This window comes from Tachypleus tridentatus, chromosome 7, assembly GCF_004210375.1.
Source record: "Tachypleus tridentatus isolate NWPU-2018 chromosome 7, ASM421037v1, whole genome shotgun sequence".
NCBI lineage: Eukaryota > Metazoa > Arthropoda > Merostomata > Xiphosura > Limulidae > Tachypleus > Tachypleus tridentatus.
In genome coordinates, this window is record NC_134831.1 from 170,340,115 (window position 1) to 170,365,288 (window position 25,174).

Sequence of the window (25,174 nt, forward strand, 5' to 3'; positions counted from 1 at the left end):
ATAGTAAACAACAGGCCAAGCCGGCAAGAACAAATTACGAAAATAATCATATAGTAAACAACAGGCCAAGCCGGCAAGAACAAATTACGAAAATAATCATATAGTAAACAACAGGCCAAGCCGGCAAGAACAAATTACGAAAATAATCATATAGTAAACAACAGGGCAAGCCGGCAAGAACAAATTACGAAAATAATCATAAAGTGCAAAATGTTTGAAAGGCGGAATATAGTGACACTTTGCTAGAGACAGTTTGAGGAGAGAACATAACAAATATAAACGTTTATAAAAAAATACAGTTGTGTATATTAACCATGATGAAGACGCAAAGGCGAAACGTTGGTTGAGATATATACACAAATATTTTTTTTATATATCTAATAGTATAAAATATTTTAGATTCACGCTATTGCTTACTATAATAGTTATTATTTAGTTTATTTAGCGATTTAATATTTACTAATTATTTCCTTTCATAATAAGAGAGGTAAAAGTAATCGTTTTTATTTTAAGTGAATAGTTATGACTAGTTTGGTTGCGTAACTTGGTAAGAGTCTTATGTTGTGTGTGTCTTTCATCTGTTTTAGTATTGTTGGCACAAACATGAACCTTTGGTATTATTATTATAACCTTAAGTGAGTATTGCCGCACTATAGCGTCGCCTGCGTAGTTTATAGAAAATTCGAGATCTCAGTTAAGCATGTTATAAATATAGGCGACCAAGTGAGAGCAAGTAAAATAAAGTTCAGTGAGAAAAAGAGTTAGAAAATGTGAAGTTAGCCGGCATGTGAGTGATTGGCTTTAACAGGTGATCTTATAAAGTGAGTTTCACAGTTTATCAGATATAAGGAAAATAATTTGCTTTGTCTGTTTGAATCTGTCTGTGTGGACTATGATGAAAGGATGCAATTATTTGAAATTCGAGATACAACTGTAGTAACCCATACAGTAACGTATGTGAATTTATCGCAGATTGTATAGTAAGAAACAAAGCTGAGAAGAAAAAAAAACCCTCTCTTGTGAATTAAATTATAAATGACATAATTGATTTAACCTGTGTGGACTTTGACTAGAAAAGCGAATTATTTAGAGTTTTAGATATAATTGTGATATTGTATAGTCTAAAGAATTTTTGTACATACATTTGACTTGTTCTGTATATGTATTATTATTGGGCCCGGCATGGCCTAGCGCGTAAGGCGTGCGACTCGTAATCCGAGGGTCGCGGGTTCGCGCCCGCGTCGCGCTAAACATGCTCGCCCTCCCAGCCGTGGGGGTGTATAATGTTACGGTCAATCCCACTATGCGTTGGTAAAAGAGTAGCCCAAGAGTTGGCGGTGGGTGGTGATGACTAGCTGCCTTCCCTCTAGTCTTACACTGCTAAATTAGGGACGGCTAGCACAGATAGCCCTCGAGTAGCTTTGTGCGAAATTCCCAAACAAACAATGTATTATTATTATTGGATTAAGTGGATTGTGTGTTGTTTGTCTATTGTTCGAATTTTTCGCCAACTAGTCACAGACACGCACTGTAAAAAAATCAATTATAAAACCTTAACAGAGTAGTTTTATCCAAATGTGTAATTTTCTCTAGTATGTACTGCAAATTTTTAAAGATAACAAGTAGAAAACATTAAATGGGACTGAAGAACATATGTTCCGCGTGTGTCAAACAGTAAAGTCCTCACTGTGTTTTTGCAGTCCTAACTGTGTCTTTGCAATATCCACAATAGCAAGGTTTTTAAAGCCGGTTTCAAATGGCACAAGAGGGCGTCGATCTACTTCTCCTAACAACTATCACCCACCATACAGCTGGACTGATTGGAATAAGAGTGGTAAAGTGTCTTGTTCAAGGCCACAACAGAATGATACGAGCTCTCTTCGACCTCGCGCCCATAACTCGCCCTCTCTGTCTGGCTAAAGAGATATCTTACAAGGTAACTCGGTATCGAGTTTCACGAAATAGTTGGTAACTTCAACAGAAAAAACAGTTGTAGCAGATAAAATGAAACATAATTCCAGTAAGAATTATAAACTAAAGTAGATGGAGTTCAAAATACCATGGGTTGTATATCAATCATATATCGCGTCAATAAAATTACACCAGTAGTTAGTTTTAAAATAGACAGAATAGAATGTTTGTTATTAACTGACACAAGCTCTGGGTTTTTTTCTGCTTAGTATAAAAAAAATTAACATTATTAAATAATATATAGAAAGTAATTTCAAAGAGTATCTCAACTTCAATAACTAAACATTCAACAAGACGATAGGAAAGTATCCTGTTTAAGTAAAAGATGGAGAGGTGAAACGAGATAGAAGTTCCCCTAGTGGCACAGCACTATGGCTGCGGAGTCGCTCCGTTAAAACCGGGTTTCGAGAGCCGTGATGGGCAGAACCATAGATATCCTATTGTGTAGCTTTGTGTTTAATTCTGAAGAAACAAATATAGATAAAGAAAAAAACGTGATTTACAAGGACAGGTGTTTCTAAGAAGTCACAACATTGATGTATCCATTACTAGAGGTTGGTTCGGGATTATGCCATCTCGCTCGCTCAGTAATGTAGTCAGACACCGAGCACGTGCAATGAGCATGGCAGTGGCGATCTAAAATTAAAACGTAATACTACTGATAGTTTACTCAGGCATACACCCCATGGTACTGATATTAATCCTTGTGATGATAACGCAATAACACTAATTCCCTTTGTAATTATAAGGCAGCAGTATCATAGTATTGTCAACTCATAATAACTCAAATAATAACGCAATAATACTGATACTGCACGTAATAATACAATATGTAGTTTAAATGATGGTAGGGATTTTAGTTGTGTGTTTTTCTTACAGCAAAGCCACAAAGGGCTCTCTGCTCAGCCCACCGAGGGGTATCGAACCCTGATTTTAGCGTTGACAATCTGGGGATTTTAGTGTCATGATAAAAATACAACTAGTACTAGTAAAACACTAAGCCTAGTAGTGGCGATAAAAGTACAACTAGTACCAGTAAAACACTAAGCCGAGTAATAGCGATAAAAGTACAACTAGTACTAGTAAAACACTAAGCCTAGTAGTAGCGATAAAAGTACAACTAGTACTAGTAAAACACTAAGCCGAGTAGTAGCGATAAAAGTACAACTTGTACTAGTAAAACACTAAAGCCGAGTAGTAGCGATAAAAGTACAACTAGTACTAGTAAAACACTGCCGAGTAGTAGCGATAAAAGTACAACTAGTACTAGTAAAACACACTGCCGAGTAGTAGCGATAAAAGTACAACTAGTACTAGTAAAACACTAAAGCCGAGTAGTAGCGATAAAAATACAACTAGTGCTAGTAAAACACTAAAGCCGAGTAGTAGCGATAAAAGTACAACTAGTGCTAGTAAAACACTAAAGCCTAGTAGTAGCGATAAAGTACAACTAGTACTAGTAAAACACTAAAGCCGAGTAGTAGCGATAAAAGTACAACTAGTACTAGTAAAACACTGCCGAGTAGTAGCGATAAAAGTACAACTAGTACTAGTAAAACACTAAGCCGAGTAGTAGCGATAAAAGTACAACTAGTACTAAGTAAAACACTAAGCCGAGTAGTAGCGATAAAAGTACAACTAGTACCTAGTAAAACACTAAGCCGAGTAGTAGCGATAAAAGTACAACTAGTACTAGTAAAACACTAAAGCCGAGTAGTAGCGATAAAAGCACAACTAGTACTAAGTAAAACACTAAGCCGAGTAGTAGCGATAAAAGTACAACTAGTACTAGTAAAACACTAAGCCTAGTAGTAGCGATAAAAGTACAACTAGTACTAGTAAAACACTAAGCCTAGTAGTAGCGATAAAAGTACAACTAGTACTAGTAAAACACTAAGCCGAGTAGTAGCGATAAAAGTACAACTAGTACTAGTAAAACACTAAAGCCGAGTAGTAGCGATAAAAGCACAACTAGTACTAGTAAAACACTAAGCCGAGTAGTAGCGATAAAAGTACAACTAGTGCTAGTAAAACACTAAGCCGAGTAGTAGCGATAAAAAGCACAACTAGTACTAGTAAAACACTGCCGAGTAGTAGCGATAAAAGTACAACTAGTACTAGTAAAAAACACTGCCGAGTAGTAGCGATAAAAAGCACAACTAGTACTAAGTAAAACACTAAGCCTAGTAGTAGCGATAAAAGCACAACTAGTATTAGTAAAACACTAAGCCTAGTAGTAGCGATAAAAGCAACAACTAGTACTAGTAAAACACTAAGCCTAGTAGTAGCGATAAAAGTACAACTAGTACTAGTAAAACACTAAAGCCGAGTGGTGGCGATAAAAGTACAACTAGTACTAGTAAAACACTAAACCGAGTAGTGGCGATAAAAGCACAACTAGTACTAGTAAAACACTAAGCCGAGTAGTAGCGATAAAAGTACAACTAGTACTAGTAAAACACTAAGCCGAGTAGTAGCGATAAAAGTACAACTAGTACTAGTAAAACACTAAGCCGAGTAGTAGCGATAAAAATACAACTAGTACTAGTAAAACACTAAGCCGAGTAGTAGCGATAAAAGTACAACTAGTACTAGTAAAACACTAAGCCGAGTAGTAGCGATAAAAGTACAACTAGTACTAGTAAAACACTAAGCCGAGTAGTAGCGATAAAAGTACAACTAGTACTAGTAAAACACTAAGCCGAGTAGTAGCGATAAAAGTACAACTAGTACTAGTAAAACACTAAGCCGAGTAGTAGCGATAAAATACAACTAGTACTAGTAAAACACTAAGCCGAGTAGTAGCGATAAAAGTACAACTAGTACTAGTAAAACACTAAGCCTAGTAGTAGCGATAAAAGTACAACTAGTACTAGTAAAACACTAAGCCGAGTAGTAGCGATAAAAGTACAACTAGTACTAGTAAAACACTAAAGCCGAGTAGTAGCGATAAAAGTACAACTAGTACTAGTAAAACACTAAGCCGAGTAGTAGCGATAAAGTACAACTAGTACTAGTAAAACACTAAGCCGAGTAGTAGCGATAAAAGTACAACTAGTACTAGTAAAACACTAAGCCGAGTAGTAGCGATAAAAGTACAACTAGTACTAGTAAAACACTAAGCCGAGTAGTAGCGATAAAAGTACAACTAGTACTAGTAAAACACTAAGCCGAGTAGTAGCGATAAAAGTACAACTAGTACTAGTAAAACACTAAGCCGAGTAGTAGCGATAAAAATACAACTAGTACTAGTAAAACACTAAGCCGAGTAGTAGCGATAAAAGCACAACTAGTACTAGTAAAACACTAAGCCGAGTGGTGGCGATAAAAGTACAACCAGTACTAGTAAAACACTAAGCCGAGTAGTAGCGATAAAAGTACAACTAGTACTAAGTAAAACACTAAGCCGAGTAGTAGCGATAAAAGCAACAACTAGTACTAGTAAAACACTGCCTAGTAGTGGCGATAAAAGCACAACTAGTATTAGTAAAACACTAAGCCCTAGTAGTAGCGATAAAAGTACAACTAGTACTAGTAAAACACTAAGCCTAGTAGTAGCGATAAAAGTACAACTAGTACTAGTAAAACACTGCCGAGTAGTAGCGATAAAAAGTACAACTAGTACTAGTAAAACACTAAGCCGAGTAGTAGCGATAAAAGTACAACTAGTACTAGTAAAACACTAAGCCGAGTAGTAGCGATAAAAGTACAACTAGTACTAGTAAAACACTAAGCCGAGTAGTAGCGATAAAAGTACAACTAGTACTAGTAAAACACTAAGCCGAGTAGTAGCGATAAAAGTACAACTAGTACTAGTAAAACACTAAGCCGAGTAGTAGTAGTAGTAATGAAAGAAAGAATTGAAATGAACGCAGAACCAGTAATCAGAAGTAGTTGAATCTAACAGCACTTAAAAGTAAAAGAGTCAGGTTTTCATAAAGAAGTGTGATGTTAAATTAGGAGATAAATATATTAAACGTAAGCAACAGTTAGTGAATTTACTACATTAGTATGGAGACGTATTTGTTGTAGATAAAATAATTATTACGAAGACGTGATATTCTCAAAGGACTTTTAATGCTAACTATAGAGATGACGGCACTTTTTCTATCAGTGGTGATTCTATAGACAGGGTTAATAGGAAATTATAAACAACTGACTAGAAAATATAATGAAGGATAATGGTCTGTTAATGGAGTTAAACCAGAGTGAAGCTATAGCTTCTGTGTGAGACATAAGTCGATAGAAAAGACGATTAATTTATGTCAGACTGATAATATGACCTATGTTTGTTAGTATTTACAGTAGAAGTTACTAGGATGGAATTAACCAGATTAATGTAAATATTCAACACAGCAGCTGATAAGATAGTGTTCGTAATTCATATCCTCTAGTTAGTTAGAGCTTGTTTGTTTTATAGCAAAGTCACATTTGGTTATTTGGTGAGGCCATCTCGTGGAATGGAACACGGATTTCAACGTTCCAAATCCGCTGTTCCAGAGTAAGTTAAAAAGAGTGTTGGATGAAACTAAGGGGGAGCTTACATAATATTTATAGCTTACAATGTCTGCTCATAGTGCCCAAATTTCCACGTAATACACACGGGAATAAGTAAATATTACAGTTGTTGAGGGTATTACTACAGATCATGTATTTAGTTCAGGTTATGTAAGATATTTTTATTATTATTAAACATTTAGCTTGTAGTAAAGTAACAACTGAGAACCCCGTATGGATATTCTAAGCGACCACTATACTTATCAAGAATTAACTGCCCCCCCCCGTCGCTCAGTTTGCAGGATTAAAACACTAAAAAATAACTAGATTTCAATACCCGTGGTTGGCAAAGTACAGATAGCCTGGTTACTAAGCACGAATCTACAAATAACAAAATTTATATTACGAAATGTATCAAATAACCACTCACAGTAAGTGACCACAATTCAGGGACATGACAACACCGATGTTACCCTGTAATTACTTGACATTACTCGCAGGATAAGATATGGGATTTATGTGAAAACATCTACCACACAAACATTTTATTTATATATAACTGAGACACTTGGTACTTGGTTATGTAATATTAGAAACGAAATAGCCCTGTCTATAGTATGTCCCGAGTTAGACGTGCAACAATTAGACGATCAAACAAATGGTAAAACTCAGGGTTGGTGGTTATTTAAAATTGTTGAGTTCCTCACAAAGATAAGGTAAAGGTCCACCAGCGTGCTTTAGAAACAAGACCAGGTACAGAGTTTCGTAAATACATTTAAAGGTGCCAACTGTTAGAGAATTTATATCAAATGAAGAAAAGAAATGATTCAAAGAATTAGAAGCCGGTGTAAGAATATCAGCACTTAAGAATATCAGCACTTAAGAATATCAGCACTTAAGAATATCAGCACTTAAGAATATCAGCACTTAAGAAAGAAACCCTGTACTTAACCCAGAATAAATCAGGATTGGTTATTATAAACTTCACTAAGCGTGTGAACAATATTAAAATAATGTCTGAAGTACAGTAGTTGATTAATCCAATAATGCTGTGTTGAGTAATCTTATTAGTAAGTATACTGTTATATGAAACTGAGAGACAAGCTGGGAAAGAGGATCAATGTCTTGATTGTTTAGTGAGGATAAATTTAAATATTAGAATTAAATGATTTGGATGGACAAAACTGGATACGGAAGTAGATGAATTACTTAGCCTGACGACAGGATTAAAAGGTATTAATCCAATTCATGGGGCCCCAATCCATGGGGCTAGCTAATTATTAAAATTATACAAGTTCAAAATCGTTTGGTAAAATTATTGTTAAATCTATACAGAACTGGTAACAAGGTAATATCTAGATCTAGGAGTTTCTTTATCTGTTTTTTTCAATCTCGCGCAAAGCTACCCGAAGGCTATCTGCGCTAGCCCTCCCTAATTTTGTAATGTTGGACTAGAGAGAAGGCAGCTAGTCATCACAATCCACCACCAACTCTTGGGCTACTCTTTTACCAATGAATAGTGGTATTAACCGTCACATTTTAACGCCTCCACGGATGAAGGGACGAGCACGTTTGGTGTAACAGAGATTCGAACCCGCGACCCTCAAATTTCGAGTCAAACGCCTTAACCCACCTGGCCATGTAGGACCATTTAGGAGTCAAAGGGTCGGGTTAGGACGAAGTTAAAAAAACAACAACCTTGTTAATAAATTAAAGGAGAGACAAATATGATAAACAATTCAGAATACAGTTGGAAGAGGGGCGGGTGCACAAATGATACAAAGGCGTGAGAATCCACTTATAGCGAGAAAAGGAATAGTAGTTATAGAAAAGTAACGTATTGTTAAAAAACAAGTGGCATTGTGGATGGATTACAGATTGCACGTGAAGCCACCATGCACTGAACGTATTGTTAAAAAAAACAAGTGGCATTGTGGATGGAGTACAGATTGCACGTGAAGCCACCATGCACTGAACGTATTGTTAAAAAAAACAAGTGGCATTGTGGATGGATTACAGATTGCACGTGAAGCCACCATGCACTGAACGTATTGTTAAAAAAACAAGTGGCATTGTGGATGGATTACAGATTGCACGTGAAGCCACCATGCACTGAACGCATTGTTAAAAAAACAAGTGGCATTGTGGATGGATTACAGATTGCACGTGAAGCCACCATGCACTGAACGTATTGTTAAAAAAAACAAGTGGCATTGTGGATGGATTACAGATTGCACGTGAAGCCACCATGCACTGAACGTATTGTTAAAAAAAACAAGTGGCATTGTGGATGGATTACAGATTGCACGTGAAGCCACCATGCACTAAACGTATTGTTAAAAAAAACAAATGGCATTGTGGATGGATTACAGATTGCACGTGAAGCCACCATGCATTAAACGTATTGTTAAAAAAAACAAGTGGCATTGTGGATGGATTACAGATTGTACGTGAAGCCACCATGAACTGAACGTATTGTTAAAAAAACAAGTGGCATTGTGGATGGATTACAGATTGCACGTGAAGCCACCATGCATTAAACGTATTGTTAAAAAAAACAAGTGGCATTGAGGATGGATTACAGATTGCACGTGAAGCCACCATGCACTGAACGCATTGTTAAAAAAACAAGTGGCATTGTGGATGGATTACAGATTGCACGTGAAGCCACCATGCACTGAACGCATTGTTAAAAAAAACAAATGGCATTGTAGATGGATTACAGATTGCACGTGGGACTGATATCAAAGGTTTTCATCTCGTAAAGGTTAAGTGATAAGACAAAGTGGTCATTATGTTCCGTTGCGCCTGCTTATCTTTTCCAACTTCCTTTCAGGAAAGGACTACCCTCAAGGAAGAGAAACAGCACAATGGACAAGTATCTACTACCATTCGTTCGAATGGGAGGAGGTGAGTATAACCAGGGATTGGGGATTATTCCCCATTGGTGCCAACATTAACAACTAGAATGTAAACGTTATATGTAAAAAGATGAGAGAAGACCGAGTTGACTAGAGGGATAACTAGCATCTCTTGTGAGGATTCATTCGTCTGACCATCACACAAATGAGTTTACTTCCTTGAAAATATTCGTTCTATCTGGCCACCAAGCAAATGGACCTACCTCCTGGTGAGGATTTCCACTGTCTGGCTACAAGAGAAGTAAACCTACCTCCTTGAAAATATCTACTCTGTCTGGCCACAAGACCAACGGACCTATTTCGTGCGAGGAGGGGTACGTTACTGCTTAACTAAAGCTGTTTATGTCGTTATAACAGCCGGCCCTTATCACGTTTTCTTTGTGTGTGTTTTTAACCATGGTACTCTTTTCATGAGAGAAACATTTTTGTGCTTGTTTTGTAAGTACAAGAAGTATTCTTAAAATATTAATTTAGGTTTAGGTTTTACCTCAAAGACGAGTAACACTGATGTAAGATTTTTCTTATGAATATTTTAAATCACTGTTTTCTTTTGTTATCGTTTTCCTTTCAAACTATGTCACATCCATGAAAGTTGTCTTTGTCTACACTCCTACATCATTGTATTATATCACTGTCTACACTTTTTTGAATTTTGTTATGCCTGAAAACGGAGACGAGGTAAACAGATTTCTCCTTAGTGAAACTTACAATCCGTTTTCCTTATTTCTAGAGCAATACTACTTCCGGGAAATAATATTTGAATTGCATAAAATGTTCGTAAAATGTATTCATCCGCGAAAATAAAGAGTTTTGTATTACATTTAGCTGCCTAAGCGACCTGATGATCCGTGTGAAAAAGTGGATACTGGATAATCTCTCAAATAATAAAAACGAGTGTAATAATTTCTTTGCATATAAGTGTACAAATAGCAATACAGGTAACCTATATGTACCATTGTTGGAGACGTCTCATCATATGTGTACTATTAACGAAGACGGGTCTTTCTAACTCTCAAATCCGATACCATTACTTTATCTACATGCTATTGGTATAAAGTGTATTTATATGATGGGTTTGAAAATAGGGTAGCGAAATATAAACCGTAATACGAGACAAGGGCAGTAGATACACGTTTATACAAAACACAAATGCAGATATTGAAGGGAACTAGCAGCGTACAGGCTTTGAAGTCGTTATCTGTCGTGAAAATGTCTAAAAGACGCATATTAGGTTATTGTTATTTTGTGTGTGTGGGGGATACGTGACCGCTTAGAACATGGCGGAAAAGTTTCTTTTTATCAAATAAATGACACAGGAACTGCAGATAAAGTATTAGTTAATGTGTTTTCTGCGAAAAATACGGTTAAATATAAAGCACATTGACATCATAATGCACCAGAAACCAACATATCAGCCGTGTTTAGTGCCGAGATAAACCAGATACATGCAACGTAACCTGTTTTAACTGTACTGGATTTCACAAAACACACACTAGACTATATAAATATAATCTGGTCGTTAGATCGATCAGCTCGTGATCTGTAGGTCGCAGGTTCTAATCCCCGTCATATTTAGGTCGCAAGGTGCGGTATAATGTGACGGTGAATCCATTATTCATTGGTTATGAGTGGTGTTGATTAGCTATCTTCCCTCTTGTCTGTCCCTGATAAACTGGGAACGGCTAGCGCAGATAACTCTCGTGTAGCAAGTTTATGTAAAATTCAAAATAAATGAAATCCAACAAATCATTAGATAAAATTAATCGGCCTGTCATGGCCTGGTGGGTTAAAGCGTTCGACTCGTAATTTGAGGGTCGCGGATTCGAATCCCCGTCGCACCAAACATGCTCATTCTTTCATCCATGGGGGAGTTATAGTGTGACGGTCCATCCCACTGTTCGTAGGTAAAATAGTAGCCCAAGAGTAGGCGTTAATAGTACTGACTAGCTGCCTTCCCTCTAGTCTTACACTGCTAAATTAGGGACGGCTAGCGCAGATAGCCTTCGTATAGCTTTGCAGGAAATTCAATTCAAACACAAATAAATAAAATTCATCCACCTTTCTATTATGGGCTTTTTTTTTTATGGTTAGACTCATATCTACCATAAACATTGTTTCATTTTAACTGTTAATAAAGGAACTGGATATAAATATACATAAACAAGTGAAATCTAAATTATTTGTACGTAGCATTATCCGACTTTCTCATTCGTCAGCGGGTATTTACGTCATCACGTCTGTTTCTTATGGTAAACTATCTCATTCTAAACTGTTAGTAAAACAAGATTCATTGAGATTTAACTGAAATTAAGATAGATAGTTGTTCTCACGATTCACGGATATATAGGATAGGTCTCTTCGGCAGCGGAGTGCGGTCGAAATGCTATAACGTCCTTCCCGCTTTCGAACCTGCAAGTATAAGGGCATTAAAATAAATATTTGTACAAAAAATATTATTATTATTATGATTAGATGGAAGATAACAGGTCACCAACAACCACCGCAAACTCTCGTACTTCTCTTTGAACAATAAGATTTTGCCATTACTCTTATAACGCACCTACGACTTGGAACGAGATGTAATCCCTCGAATTTACAATTCGGCACGTTTATCACAAAGCCATAGCTGAATCTTTCTATATTTTCATCAGATTTTTGACGATAACGATACATAACTGTTCAATAACTGATGAGCCCTTTAGTGGAACAACGGTATGTCTGCGGACTTACACCGCTGGAAACCGGGTTTCGATACCTGTAGTGGGCAGAACACAGGTAGCCCTTTGTGTAGCTTTGTGATTAACAACAAACAAACAAACAAACAAAACTACAAATTGAATTACGTATTTGTTCTTTGTCGAGTGTAAAACTACACAGTGGACCGTCAGTACTGTTTCCATCACGTATATCGAAACACGTTTAATAGTGTTATAAACCTTAAAATCAGCGCTGAGCCATTCAGGAGCTGTATAGTGTAATTAAATAATTATTATGTAAGAATCTTCTTACGCTCTGTAGTAATATAACACAAGTTTATAAGAGGGCAACTCCATAGAAAGCTAAAACCCCCAAGAGTAATAGGAATGAAGTTTAAATTTCAATCCAATATGTATTGAATGTAATAAGACTAAATTAGGTTGGTCCTGGTGATTAAAACCTCCGCTAATGCTGGTATTCATCTAACATTGAAAAAACCGAATCCAATCGCTTGTGGTCCCTGCTATAGGTGAGGTCTGGCATGGCCAAGTGGTTAAGGAGCTCGCTCGTAATCCGAGGATCGCGGGTTCGAATCCCTGTCACACCAAATATGTTCGCCCTTTCATTTGTAGGGGCGTTATAATATGACGGTCAATCCCAATTTGTTGGAAAGAGAGTAGCCCAAGAGTTGGCGGTGGGTGGTGATGACTAGCTGTCTTCCCTTTAGTCTTATACTCCTAAATTAGGGACGGCTAGTGCAGATAGCTCTCGTGTAGTTCAGCGCGATATTCAATACAAACCAAACCCTGCTATAGGTATCAACACCGGTTAAAGGTTTCTTGTTATTTTACTCCATTGTTCCTCGGGGTCTAGTCGCGAAGTCTATAATCACTTTCGTTGTAAGTCAGTACTTTGATTTAAATAACTAAATAAGACAGAAACCTGTAAAGGTGATTAGTAGTGAAGACATAAACAGGGACAAAAACCATGGCTCCAGGTAAATGTTTTTCTTTCTTCTAATTTTCACTAAAATGAATGCATTTTGACAGCATATAAAGCTGTGTTTGCAACTTTTAAATATTTTGTACATGAACACCTGGAGTTCAGGAACGATGAAATCCACACTCTGCCCGTTCGAACTTCGCTCTTCAAGAGAAGTTCGACGACCTTTTCCAAGTGAGATAATTTAACATAAATATTCATTACATAACGACAACATGAAAGGTTTACCCATTATGATACAGTTAAAAGTCGCAAATATCTAAACAAAGAAGCAAAATGTAAAAGTCTTATTAATACAAACCGATAATTAGTAGCAGTTGCAATTCGTTAACGTCGTAGCTAACGCAGTATTCTACAAGTCCATTAAAGCACCCGTTTCTTGCACGTGGTATTCTGTTCGATATAATCATTGTTTAACGTAAGAGGATTTAGGCTTATTGCATACAAATAACTGTACAATTTTAACAGATACGCACTTACTGTATGATGAACAGGCTACATAGTCTACGATGAACGTTGCTTTCCACCTAATCTACCTCATTTATATTTTTTTTGCGCGACTTAAAACTTTAGTTTCGGTATAAATTTTGTCTATTGAACACTTGAAGTACTGTGCAGGGAAAGGCTAGGAAAATATTGGTGTATCAACCAGCATCTACTGGTTGAAATGTATTAACAGTTGGCCAGGTGTATCAACCAGCATCTACTGGTTGAAGTGTGTTAACAGTTGGCCAGGTGTATCAACCAACATCTACTGGTTGAAATGTGTTAACAGTTGGCCAGGTGTATCAACCAACATCTAGTGGTTGAAGTGTGTTATCAGTTGGCCAGGTGTATCAACCAGCATCTACTGGTTGAAGTGTGTTAACAGTTGGCCAGGTGTATCAACCAACATCTACTGGTTGAAATGTGTTAACAGTTGGCCAGGTGTATCAACCAACATCTACTGGTTGAAGTGTGTTAACAGTTGGCCAGGTGTATCAACCAACATCTAGTGGTTGAAGTGTGTTAACAGTTGGCCAGGTGTATCAACCAACATCTACTGGTTGAAATGTGTTAATAGTTGGCCAGGTGTATCAACCAGCATCTACTGGTTGAAATGTGTTAACAGTTGGCCAGGTGTATCAACCAACATCTAGTGGTTGAAGTGTGTTAACAGTTGGCCAGGTGTATCAACCAACATCTAGTGGTTGAAGTGTGTTAACAGTTGGCCAGGTGTATCGACCAGCATCTACTGGTTGAAGTGTGTTAACAGTTGGCCAGGTGTATCAACCAGCATCTACTGGTTGAAGTGTGTTAACAGTTGGCCAGGTGTATCAACCAGCATCTACTGGTTGAAATGTGTTAACAGTTGGCCAGGTGTATCAACCAACATCTAGTGGTTGAAGTGTGTTAACAGTTGGCCAGGTGTATCAACCAACATCTAGTGGTTGAAATGTGTTAACAGTTGGCCAGGTGTATCAACCAACATCTAGTGGTTGAAGTGTGTTAACAGTTGGCCAGGTGTATCAACCAACATCTAGTGGTTGAAGTGTGTTAACAGTTGGCCAGGTGTATCAACCAGCATCTAGTGGTTGAAGTGTGTTAACAGTTGGCCAGGTGTATCAACCAGCATCTACTGGTTGAAGTGTGTTAACACCAAATAGGTGTATCAACCAGCATCTACTGGTTGAAATGTGTTAACAGTTGGCCAGGTGTATCAACCAACATCTAGTGGTTGAAGTGTGTTAACAGTTGGCCAGGTGTATCAACCAGCATCTACTGGTTGAAGTGTGTTAACAGTTGGCCAGGTGTATCAACCAACATCTACTGGTTGAAGTGTGTTAACAGTTGGTCAGGTGTATCAACCAACATCTACTGGTTGAAATGTGTTAACAGTTGGCCAGGTGTATCAACCAACATCTACTGGTTGAAGTGTGTTAACAGTTGGCCAGGTGTATCAACCAACATCTAGTGGTTGAAGTGTGTTAACAGTTGGCCAGGTGTATCAACCAACATCTAGTGGTTGAAGTGTGTTAACAGTTGGTCAGGTGTATCAACCAACATCTACTGGTTGAAGTGTGTTAACAGTTGACCAGGTGTATCAACCAACATCTACTGGTTGAAATGTGTTAACAGTTGACCAGGTGTATCAATCAACATCTACTGGTTGAAGTGTGTTAACAGTTGGCCAGGTGTATCAACCAACATCTACTGGTTGAAGTGTGTTAACAGTTGGCCAGGTGTATCAACCAACATCTACTGGTTGAAGTGTGTTAACAGTTGGCCAGGTGTATCAACCAACATCTACTGGTTGAAGTGTGTTAACAGTTGGCCAGGTGTATCAACCAACATCTACTGGTTGAAGTGTGTTAACAGTTGGCCAGGTGTATCAACCAGCATCTACTGGTTGAAGTGTGTTAACAGTTGGCCAGGTGTATCAACCAACATCTACTGGTTGAAATGTGTTAACAGTTGGCCAGGTGTATCAACCAACATCTACTGGTTGAAGTGTGTTAACAGTTGGCCAGGTGTATCAACCAGCATCTACTGGTTGAAGTGTGTTAACAGTTGGCCAGGTGTATCAACCAACATCTACTGGTTGAAATGTATTAACAGTTGGCCAGGTGTATCAACCAACATCTAGTGGTTGAAGTGTGTTAACAGTTGGCCAGGTGTATCAACCAACATCTACTGGTTGAAATGTATTAACAGTTGGCCAGGTGTATCAACCAACATCTACTGGTTGAAATGTACTAACAGTTGGCCAGGTGTATCAACCAACATCTACTGGTTAAAGTGTGTTAACAGTTGACCAGGTGTATCAACCAACATCTACTGGATGAAATGTATTAACAGTTGGCCAGGTGTATCAACCAACATCTACTGGTTGAAATGTATTAACAGTTGGCCAGGTGTATCAACCAACATCTACTGGTTGAAGTGTGTTAACAGTTGACCAGGTGTATCAACCAACATCTACTGGTTGAAATGTATTAACAGTTGGCCAGGTGTATCAACCAACATCTACTGGTTGAAATGTGTTAACAGTTGGCCAGGTGTATCAACCAACATCTACTGGTTGAAGTGTGTTAACAGTTGGCCAGGTGTATCAACCAACATCTACTGGTTGAAGTGTGTTAACAGTTGACCAGGTGTATCAACCAATATCTACTGGTTGAAGTGTGTTAACAGTTGACCAGGTGTATCAACCAACATCTACTGGTTGAAATGTATTAACAGTTGGCCAGGTGTATCAACCAACATCTACTGGTTGAAATGTATTAACAGTTGGCCAGGTGTATCAACCAACATCTACTGGTTGAAGTGTGTTAACAGTTGACCAGGTGTATCAACCAATATCTACTGGTTGAAGTGTGTTAACAGTTGACCAGGTGTATCAACCAGCATCTACTGGTTGAAATGTATTAACAGTTGGCCAGGTGTATCAACCAACATCTACTGGTTGAAATGTGTTAACAGTTGGTCCAGGTGTATCAACCAACATCTACTGGCTGAAATGTGTTAACAGTTGGCCAGGTGTATCAACCAACATCTACTGGTTGAAGTGTGTTAACAGTTGACCAGGTGTATCAACCAACATCTACTGGTTGAAGTGTGTTAACAGTTGGCCAGGTGTATCAACCAGCATCTACTGGTTGAAATGTGTTAACAGTTGGCCAGGTGTATCAACCAACATCTACTGGTTGAAATGTATTAACAGTTGGTCAGGTGTATCAACCAACATCTACTGGTTGAAATGTGTTAACAGTTGGCCAGGTGTATCAACCAACATCTACTGGTTGAAATGTGTTAACAGTTGGCCAGGTGTATCAACCAACATCTACTGGTTGAAATGTGTTAACAGTTGGCCAGGTGTATCAACCAACATCTACTGGTTGAAGTGTGTTAACAGTTGGCCAGGTGTATCAACCAACATCTACTGGTTGAAGTGTGTTAACAGTTGACCAGGTGTATCAACCAACATCTACTGGTTGAAATGTGTTAACAGTTGGCCAGGTGTATCAACCAACATCTACTGGTTGAAATGTGTTAACAGTTGGCCAGGTGTATCAACCAACATCTACTGGTTGAAATGTGTTAACAGTTGGCCAGGTGTATCAACCAACATCTACTGGTTGAAATGTGTTAACAGTTGGCCAGGTGTATCAACCAACATCTACTGGTTGAAGTGTGTTAACAGTTGACCAGGTGTATCAACCAACATCTACTGGTTGAAATGTGTTAACAGTTGGCCAGGTGTATCAACCAACATCTACTGGTTGAAATGTGTTAACAGTTGGCCAGGTGTATCAACCAACATCTACTGGTTGAAGTGTGTTAACAGTTGACCAGGTGTATCAACCAACATCTACTGGTTGAAATGTGTTAACAGTTGGCCAGGTGTATCAACCAACATCTACTGGTTGAAATGTGTTAACAGTTGGCCAGGTGTATCAACCAACATCTACTGGTTGAAGTGTGTTAACAGTTGGCCAGGTGTATCAACCAACATCTACTGGTTGAAGTGTGTTAACAGTTGACCAGGTGTATCAACCAACATCTACTGGTTGAAATGTGTTAACAGTTGGCCAGGTGTATCAACCAACATCTACTGGTTGAAGTGTGTTAACAGTTGGCCAGGTGTATCAACCAACATCTACTGGTTGAAGTGTGTTAACAGTTGGCCAGGTGTATCAACCAGCATCTACTGGTTGAAATGTGTTAACAGTTGGCCAGGTGTATCAACCAACATCTACTGGTTGAAATGTGTTAACAGTTGGCCAGGTGTATCAACCAACATCTAGTGGTTGAAGTGTGTTAACAGTTGGCCAGGTGTATCAACCAACATCTAGTGGTTGAAGTGTGTTAACAGTTGGCCAGGTGTATCAACCAACATCTACTGGTTGAACAGTTGGCCAGGTGTGTTAACAGTTGGCCAGGTGTATCAACCAACATCTACTGGTTGAAGTGTGTTAAACAGTTGGCCAGGTGTATCAACCAACATCTACTGGTTGAAGTGTGTTAACAGTTGGCCAGGTGTATCAACCAACATCTACTGGTTGAAATGTGTTAACAGTTGGCCAGGTGTATCAACCAACATCTACTGGTTGAAATGTGTTAACAGTTGGCCAGGTGTATCAACCAACATCTACTGGTTGAAATGTGTTAACAGTTGGCCAGGTGTATCAACCAACATCTACTGGTTGAAATGTGTTAACAGTTGGCCAGGTGTATCAACCAACATCTACTGGTTGAAATGTGTTAACAGTTGGCCAGGTGTATCAACCAACATCTACTGGTTGAAATGTGTTAACAGTTGGCCAGGTGTATCAACCAACATCTACTGGTTGAAGTGTGTTAACAGTTGACCAGGTGTATCAACCAACATCTACTGGTTGAAATGTGTTAACAGTTGGCCAGGTGTATCAACCAACATCTACTGGTTGAAGTGTGTTAACAGTTGGCCAGGTGTATCAACCAACATCTACTGGTTGAAGTGTGTTAACAGTTGGCCAGGTGTATCAACCAACATCTACTGGTTGAAGTGTGTTAACAGTTGACCAGGTGTATCAACCAACATCTACTGGTTGAGTGTGTGTTAACAGTTGGCCAGGTGTATCAACCAACATCTACTGGTTGAAATGTGTTAACAGTTGGCCAGGTGTATCAACCAACATCTACTGGTTGAAGTGTGTTAAAGTTGGCCAGGTGTGTTAACAACAGTTGGCCAGGTGTATCAACCAACATCTACTGGTTGAAGTGTGTTAACAGTTGGCCAGGTGTATCAACCAACATCTACTGGTTGAAGTGTGTTAACAGTTGGCCAGGTGTATCAACCAACATCTACTGGTTGAAGTGTGTTAACAGTTGGCCAGGTGTATCAACCAACATCTACTGGTTGAAGTGTGTTAACAGTTGGCCAGGTGTATCAACCAACATCTACTGGTTGAAGTGTGTTAACAGTTGGCCAGGTGTATCAACCAACATCTACTGGTTGAAGTGTGTTAACAGTTGGCCAGGTGTATCAACCAACATCTACTGGTTGAAGTGTGTTAACAGTTGGCCAGGTGTATCAACCAGCATCTACTGGTTGAAGTGTGTTAACAGTTGGCCAGGTGTATCAACCAGCATCTACTGGTTGAAATGTGTTAACAGTTGGCCAGGTGTATCAACCAACATCTACTGGTTGAAATGTGTTAACAGTTGGCCAGGTGTATCAACCAACATCTACTGGTTGAAGTGTGTTAATAGTTGGCCAGGTGTATCAACCAACATCTACTGGTTGAAGTGTGTTAACAGTTGGCCAGGTGTATCAACCAACATCTACTGGTTGAAGTGTGTTAACAGTTGGCAGGTGTATCAACCAACATCTACTGGTTGAAGTGTGTTAACAGTTGGCCAGGTGTATCAACCAACATCTCGTGGTTGAAGTGTGTTAACAGTTGGTCAGGTGTATCAACCAACATGGTTGAACTGGTTGGGTTGTGTGTATCAACCAACAGTTGGCCAGGTGTATCAACCAACATCTACTGGTTGAAATGTGTTAACAGTTGGCCAGGTGTATCAACCAACATCTACTGGTTGAAGTGTGTTAACAGTTGGTCCAGTGTATCAATCAACCAACATCTACTGGTTGAAATGTGTTAACAGTTGACCAGGTGTATCAACCAACATCTACTGGTTGAAGTGTGTTAACAGTTGGCCAGGTGTATCAACCAACATCTACTGGTTGAAATGTGTTAACAGTTGGTCCAGGTGTATCAATCAGCATCTACTGGTTGAAGTGTGTTAACAGTTGGCCAGGTGTATCAACCAACATCTACTGGTTGAAATGTGTTAACAGTTGGCCAGGTGTATCAACCAACATCTACTGGTTGAAGTGTGTTAACAGTTGGCCAGGTGTATCAACCAACATCTACTGGTTGAATGTGTTAACAGTTGACCAGGTGTATCAACCAACATCTACTGGTTGAAGTGTGTTAACAGTTGGCCAGGTGTATCAACCAACATCTACTGGTTGAAGTGTGTTAACAGTTGGCCAGGTGTATCAACCAACATCTACTGGTTGAAATGTGTTAACAGTTGGCCAGGTGTATCAACCAACATCTACTGGTTGAAGTGTGTTAGTTGGCACCAGTTGTATCAACCAACATCTACTGGTTGAAATGTGTTAACAGTTGTTGGCCAAAGTTGTATCAATAACCATCTACTTTAAAGGTGTATCAACCAACATCTACTGGTTGAAAGTGTGTTAACAGTTGGCCAGGTGTATCAACCAACATCTGGTTGGTTTGAAGTGTGTTAACAGTTGGTTGCCAGGTGTATCAACCAACATCTACTGGTTGAAGTGTGTTAACAGTTGACCAGGTGTATCAACCAACATCTACTGGTTGAAGTGTGTGTAACAGTTGACCAGGTGTATCAACCAACATCTACTGGTTGAAGTGTGTTAACAGTTGGTCAGGTGTATCAACCAACATCTACTGGTTGAAGTGTGTTAACAGTTGGCCAGGTGTATCAACCAACATCTACTGGTTGAAATGTGTTAACAGTTGGCCAGGTGTATCAACCAACATCTACTGGTTGAAATGTGTTAACAGTTGACCAGGTGTATCAACCAACATCTACTGGTTGAAGTGTGTTAACAGTTGGCCAGGTGTATCAACCAACATCTACTGGTTGAAATGTGTTAACAGTTGGCCAGGTGTATCAACCAACATCTACTGGTTGAAGTGTGTTAACAGTTGGCCAGGTGTATCAACCAGCATCTACTGGTTTGAAATGTGTTAACAGTTGGTCAGGTGTATCGATCCAGCATCTACTGGTTGAAGTGTGTTAACAGTTGACCAGGTGTATCGATCAGCATCTACTGGTTGAAATGTGTTAACAGTTGGCCAGGTGTATCAACCAACATCTACTGGTTGAAGTGTGTTAACAGTTGACCAGGTGTATCAACCAACATCTACTGGTTGAAGTGTGTTAACAGTTGGCCAGGTGTATCAACCAACATCTACTGGTTGAAGTGTGTTAACAGTTGGCCAGGTGTATCAACCAACATCTACTGGTTGAAGTGTGTTAACAGTTGACCAGGTGTATCAACCAACATCTACTGGTTGAAGTGTGTTAACAGTTGGCCAGGTGTATCAACCAACATCTACTGGTTGAAGTGTGTTAACAGATTGGCCAGGTGTATCCTTACCAACATACTGGCTGGTTGAATTAGTAGTATTTAACAGTTTGGTCAGGTGTATCAACCAACATCTTGTTGGTTGAAGTGTGTTAACAGTTGGCCAGGTGTATCAACCAACATCTACTGGTTGAAGTGTGTTAACAGTTGGCCAGGTGTATCAACCAACATCTACTGGTTGAAGTGTGTTGTTACAGTTGGCCAGGTGTATCAACCAACATCTACTGGTTGAAGTGTGTTAACAGTTTGCCAGGTGTATCAACCAACATCTACTGGTTGAAGTGTGTTAACAGTTGGCCAGGTGTATCAACCAACATCTACTGGTTGAAGTGTGTTAACAGTTGGCCAGGTGTATCAACCAACATCTACTGGTTTGAAATGTGTTAACAGTTGGCCAGGTGTATCAACCAACATCTACTGGTTGAAGTGTGTTAACAGTTGGCCAGGTGTATCAACCAACATCTACTGGTTAGTGTGGTTGAAGTGTTAACAGTTGTGTAACCAGGTGTATCAACCAACATCTACTGGTTGAAATGTGTTAACAGTTGCCAGGTGTATCCAACAACATCTACTGGTTGAAATGTGTTAACAGTTGGCCAGGTGTATCAACCAACATCTACTGGTTGAAATGTGTTAACAGTGTGCCAGGTGTATCAACCAACATCTACTGGTTGAAATGTGTTAACAGTTGGCCAGGTGTATCAACCAACATCTAGTGGTTGAGGTGTATGTGTTAACAGTTGGCCAGGTGTATCAACCAACATCTACTGGTTTGTGGTAACAGTTGGCCAGGTGTATCAACCAACATCTACTGGTTGAAATGTGTTATTAACAGTTGGCCAGGTGTATCAACCAACATCTACTGGTTGAAGTAACAGTTGGCCAGGTGTATCCAACATCACTGGTTGAAGTGTGTGTTAACAGTTGGCCAGGTGTATCAACCAACATCTACTGGTTGAAAGTGTGTTAACAGTTGGCCAGGTGTATCAACCAACATCTACTGGTTGAGTGTGTGTGTAACAGTTGGCCAGGTGTATCAACCAACATCTACTGGTTGAAGTGTGTTAACAGTTGGCCAGGTGTATCAACCAACATCTGATTTGGGGTGTGAAGTGTGTTAACAGTTGGCCAGGTGTATCAACCAACATCTACTGGTTGAAGTGTGTTAACAGTTGGCCAGGTGTATCAACCAACATCTACTGGTTGAAGTGTGTTAACAGTTGGCCAGGTGTATCAACCAACATCTACTGGTTGAAGTGTGTTAACAGTTGGCCAGGTGTATCAACCAACATCTACTGGTTGAGAATGTGTTAACAGTTGGCCAGGTGTATCAACCTGGGTTGAAGTGTGTTAACAGTTGGCCAGGTGTCAACCAACATCTACTGGTTTGAAGATGTGTTAGCACAGTTGGCCAGGTGTATCAACCAACATCTACTACGTTGAAGTGTGTTAAACAGTTGACCAGGTGTATCAACCAACATCTACTTGAAGGTAAGTGTTAACAGTTGGCCAGGTGTATCAACCAACATCTACTGGCTGAAGTGTGTTAACAGTTGGTCAGGTGTATCAACCAACATCTACTGGTTGAAATGTGTTAACAGTTGGCCAGGTGTATCAACCAACATCTAGTGGTTGAAGTGTGTTAACAGTTGGCCAGGTGTATCAACCAGCATCTCGTGGTTGAAGTGTGTTAACAGTTGGTCAGGTGTATCAACCAGCATCTACTGGTTGAAGTGTGTTAACAGTTGGCCAGTTGTATCAACCAACATCTACTGGTTGAAATGTGTTAACAGTTGGCCAGGTGTATCAACCAACATCTACTGGTTGAAATGTGTTATTAACAGTTGGCCAGGTGTATCAACCAGCATCTACTGGTTGAAATGTGTAAGCAGTTGGCCAGGTGTATCAACCAACATCTACTGGTTGAAGTGTGTTAACAGTTGGCCAGGTGTATCAACCAACATCTACTGGTTGAAATGTGTTAACAGTTGGCCAGGTGTATCAACCAGCATCTACTGGTTGAAATGTGTTAACAGTTGGCCAGGTGTATCAACCAACATCTACTGGTTGAAATGTGTTAACAGTTGGCCAGGTGTATCAACCAACATCTACTGGTTGAAATGTGTTAACAGTTGGCCAGGTGTATCAACCAACATCTAGTGGTTGGAAGTGTGTTAACAGTTGGCCAGGTGTATCAACCAACATCTACTGGTTGAAGAATGTTAACAGTTGGCCAGGTGTATCAACAACATCTACTGGTTGAAGTGTGTTAACAGTTGGCCAGGTGTATCAACCAACATCTACTGGTTGAAATGTGTTAACAGTTGGCCAGGTGTATCAACCAACATCTACTGGTTGAAATGTGTTAACAGTTGGCCAGGTGTATCAACCAACATCTCGTGGTTGAAGTGTGTTAACAGTTGGCCAGGTGTATCAACCAACATCTACTGGTTGAAGTGTGTTAACAGTTGGCCAGGTGTATCAACCAACATCTACTGGTTGAAGTGTGTTAACAGTTGGCCAGGTGTATCAACCAACATCTACGTGGTTGAAGTGTGTTAACAGTTGGCCAGGTGTATCAACCAACATCTACTGGTTGAAATGTGTTAACAGTTGGCCAGGTGTATCAACCAACATCTAGTGGTTGAGAGTGTGTTAACAGTTGGTTGCAGGTGTATCAACCAACATCTACTGGTTGAAATGTGTTAACAGTTGGCCAGGTGTATCAACCAACATCTACTGGTTGAAGTGTGTTAACAGTTGGCCAGGTGTATCAACCAACATCTACTGGTTGAGAATGTGTTAACAGTTGGCCAGGTGTACCAACCGTTATCTACTGGTTGAAGTGTGTTAACAGTTGACCAGGTGTATCAACCAACATCTACTGGTTGAAGTGTGTTAACAGTTGGCCAGGTGTATCAACCAACATCTAGGTGGAAGTGTGTTAACAGTTGGCCAGGTGTATCAACCAACACTGGTTGAAGTGTTAACAGTTGGCAGGTGTATCAACCAACATCTTGTGGTTGAAATGTTAACAGTTGGTGTATCGACCAGCATCTACTGGTTGAAGTGTGTTAACAGTTGACCAGGTATCGATCAAGCATCTACTGGTTGAAGTGTGTTAACAGTTGGTCAGGTGTATCAACCAGCATCTACTGGTTACAGTGTGTTAAATAGCCAATTTAGGTGTATCAACCAACATCTACTGGTTGAAGTGTGTTAACAGTTGGCCAGGTGTATCAACCAACATCTACTGGTTGAAGTGTGTTAACAGTTGGCCAGGTGTATCAACCAACATCTACTGGTTGAAGTGTAAGTTTGCAGTTGGTTGTGTATCAACCAACATCTACTGGTATTAGTGTGTTAACAGTTGGCCAGGTGTATCAACCAACATCTACTGGTTGAAGTGTGCTAACAGTTGGCCAGGTGTATCAACCAACATCTACTGGTTGAAGTGTGTTAACAGTTGGCCAGGTGTATCAACCAACATCCTGGTTGAAGTGTGTTAATGAAGTTGGCCAGGTGTATCAACCAACATCTACTGGTTGAAATGTGTTAACAGTTGGCCAGGTGTATCAACCAACATCTACTGGTTGAAATGTGTTAATCAGTTGGCTGAGGTGTATCAACCCATCTACTGGTTGAAATGTGTTAACAGTTGGCCAGGTGTATCAACCAACATCTACTGGTTGAAATGTAGGCACAGTTGGCAGGGTGTATCAACCAACATCTACTGGTTGGAAATGTGTTAACAGTTGGTCAGGTGTATCAACCAACATCTACTGGTTGAAAGTGTTAACAGTTGGCCAGGTGTATCAACCAACATCTACTGGTTGAAATGTGTTAACAGTTACAGGTGTATCAACCAACATCTCGTGGTTGAAATGTAAGCTAACAGTTGGTCAGGTGTAAGCAA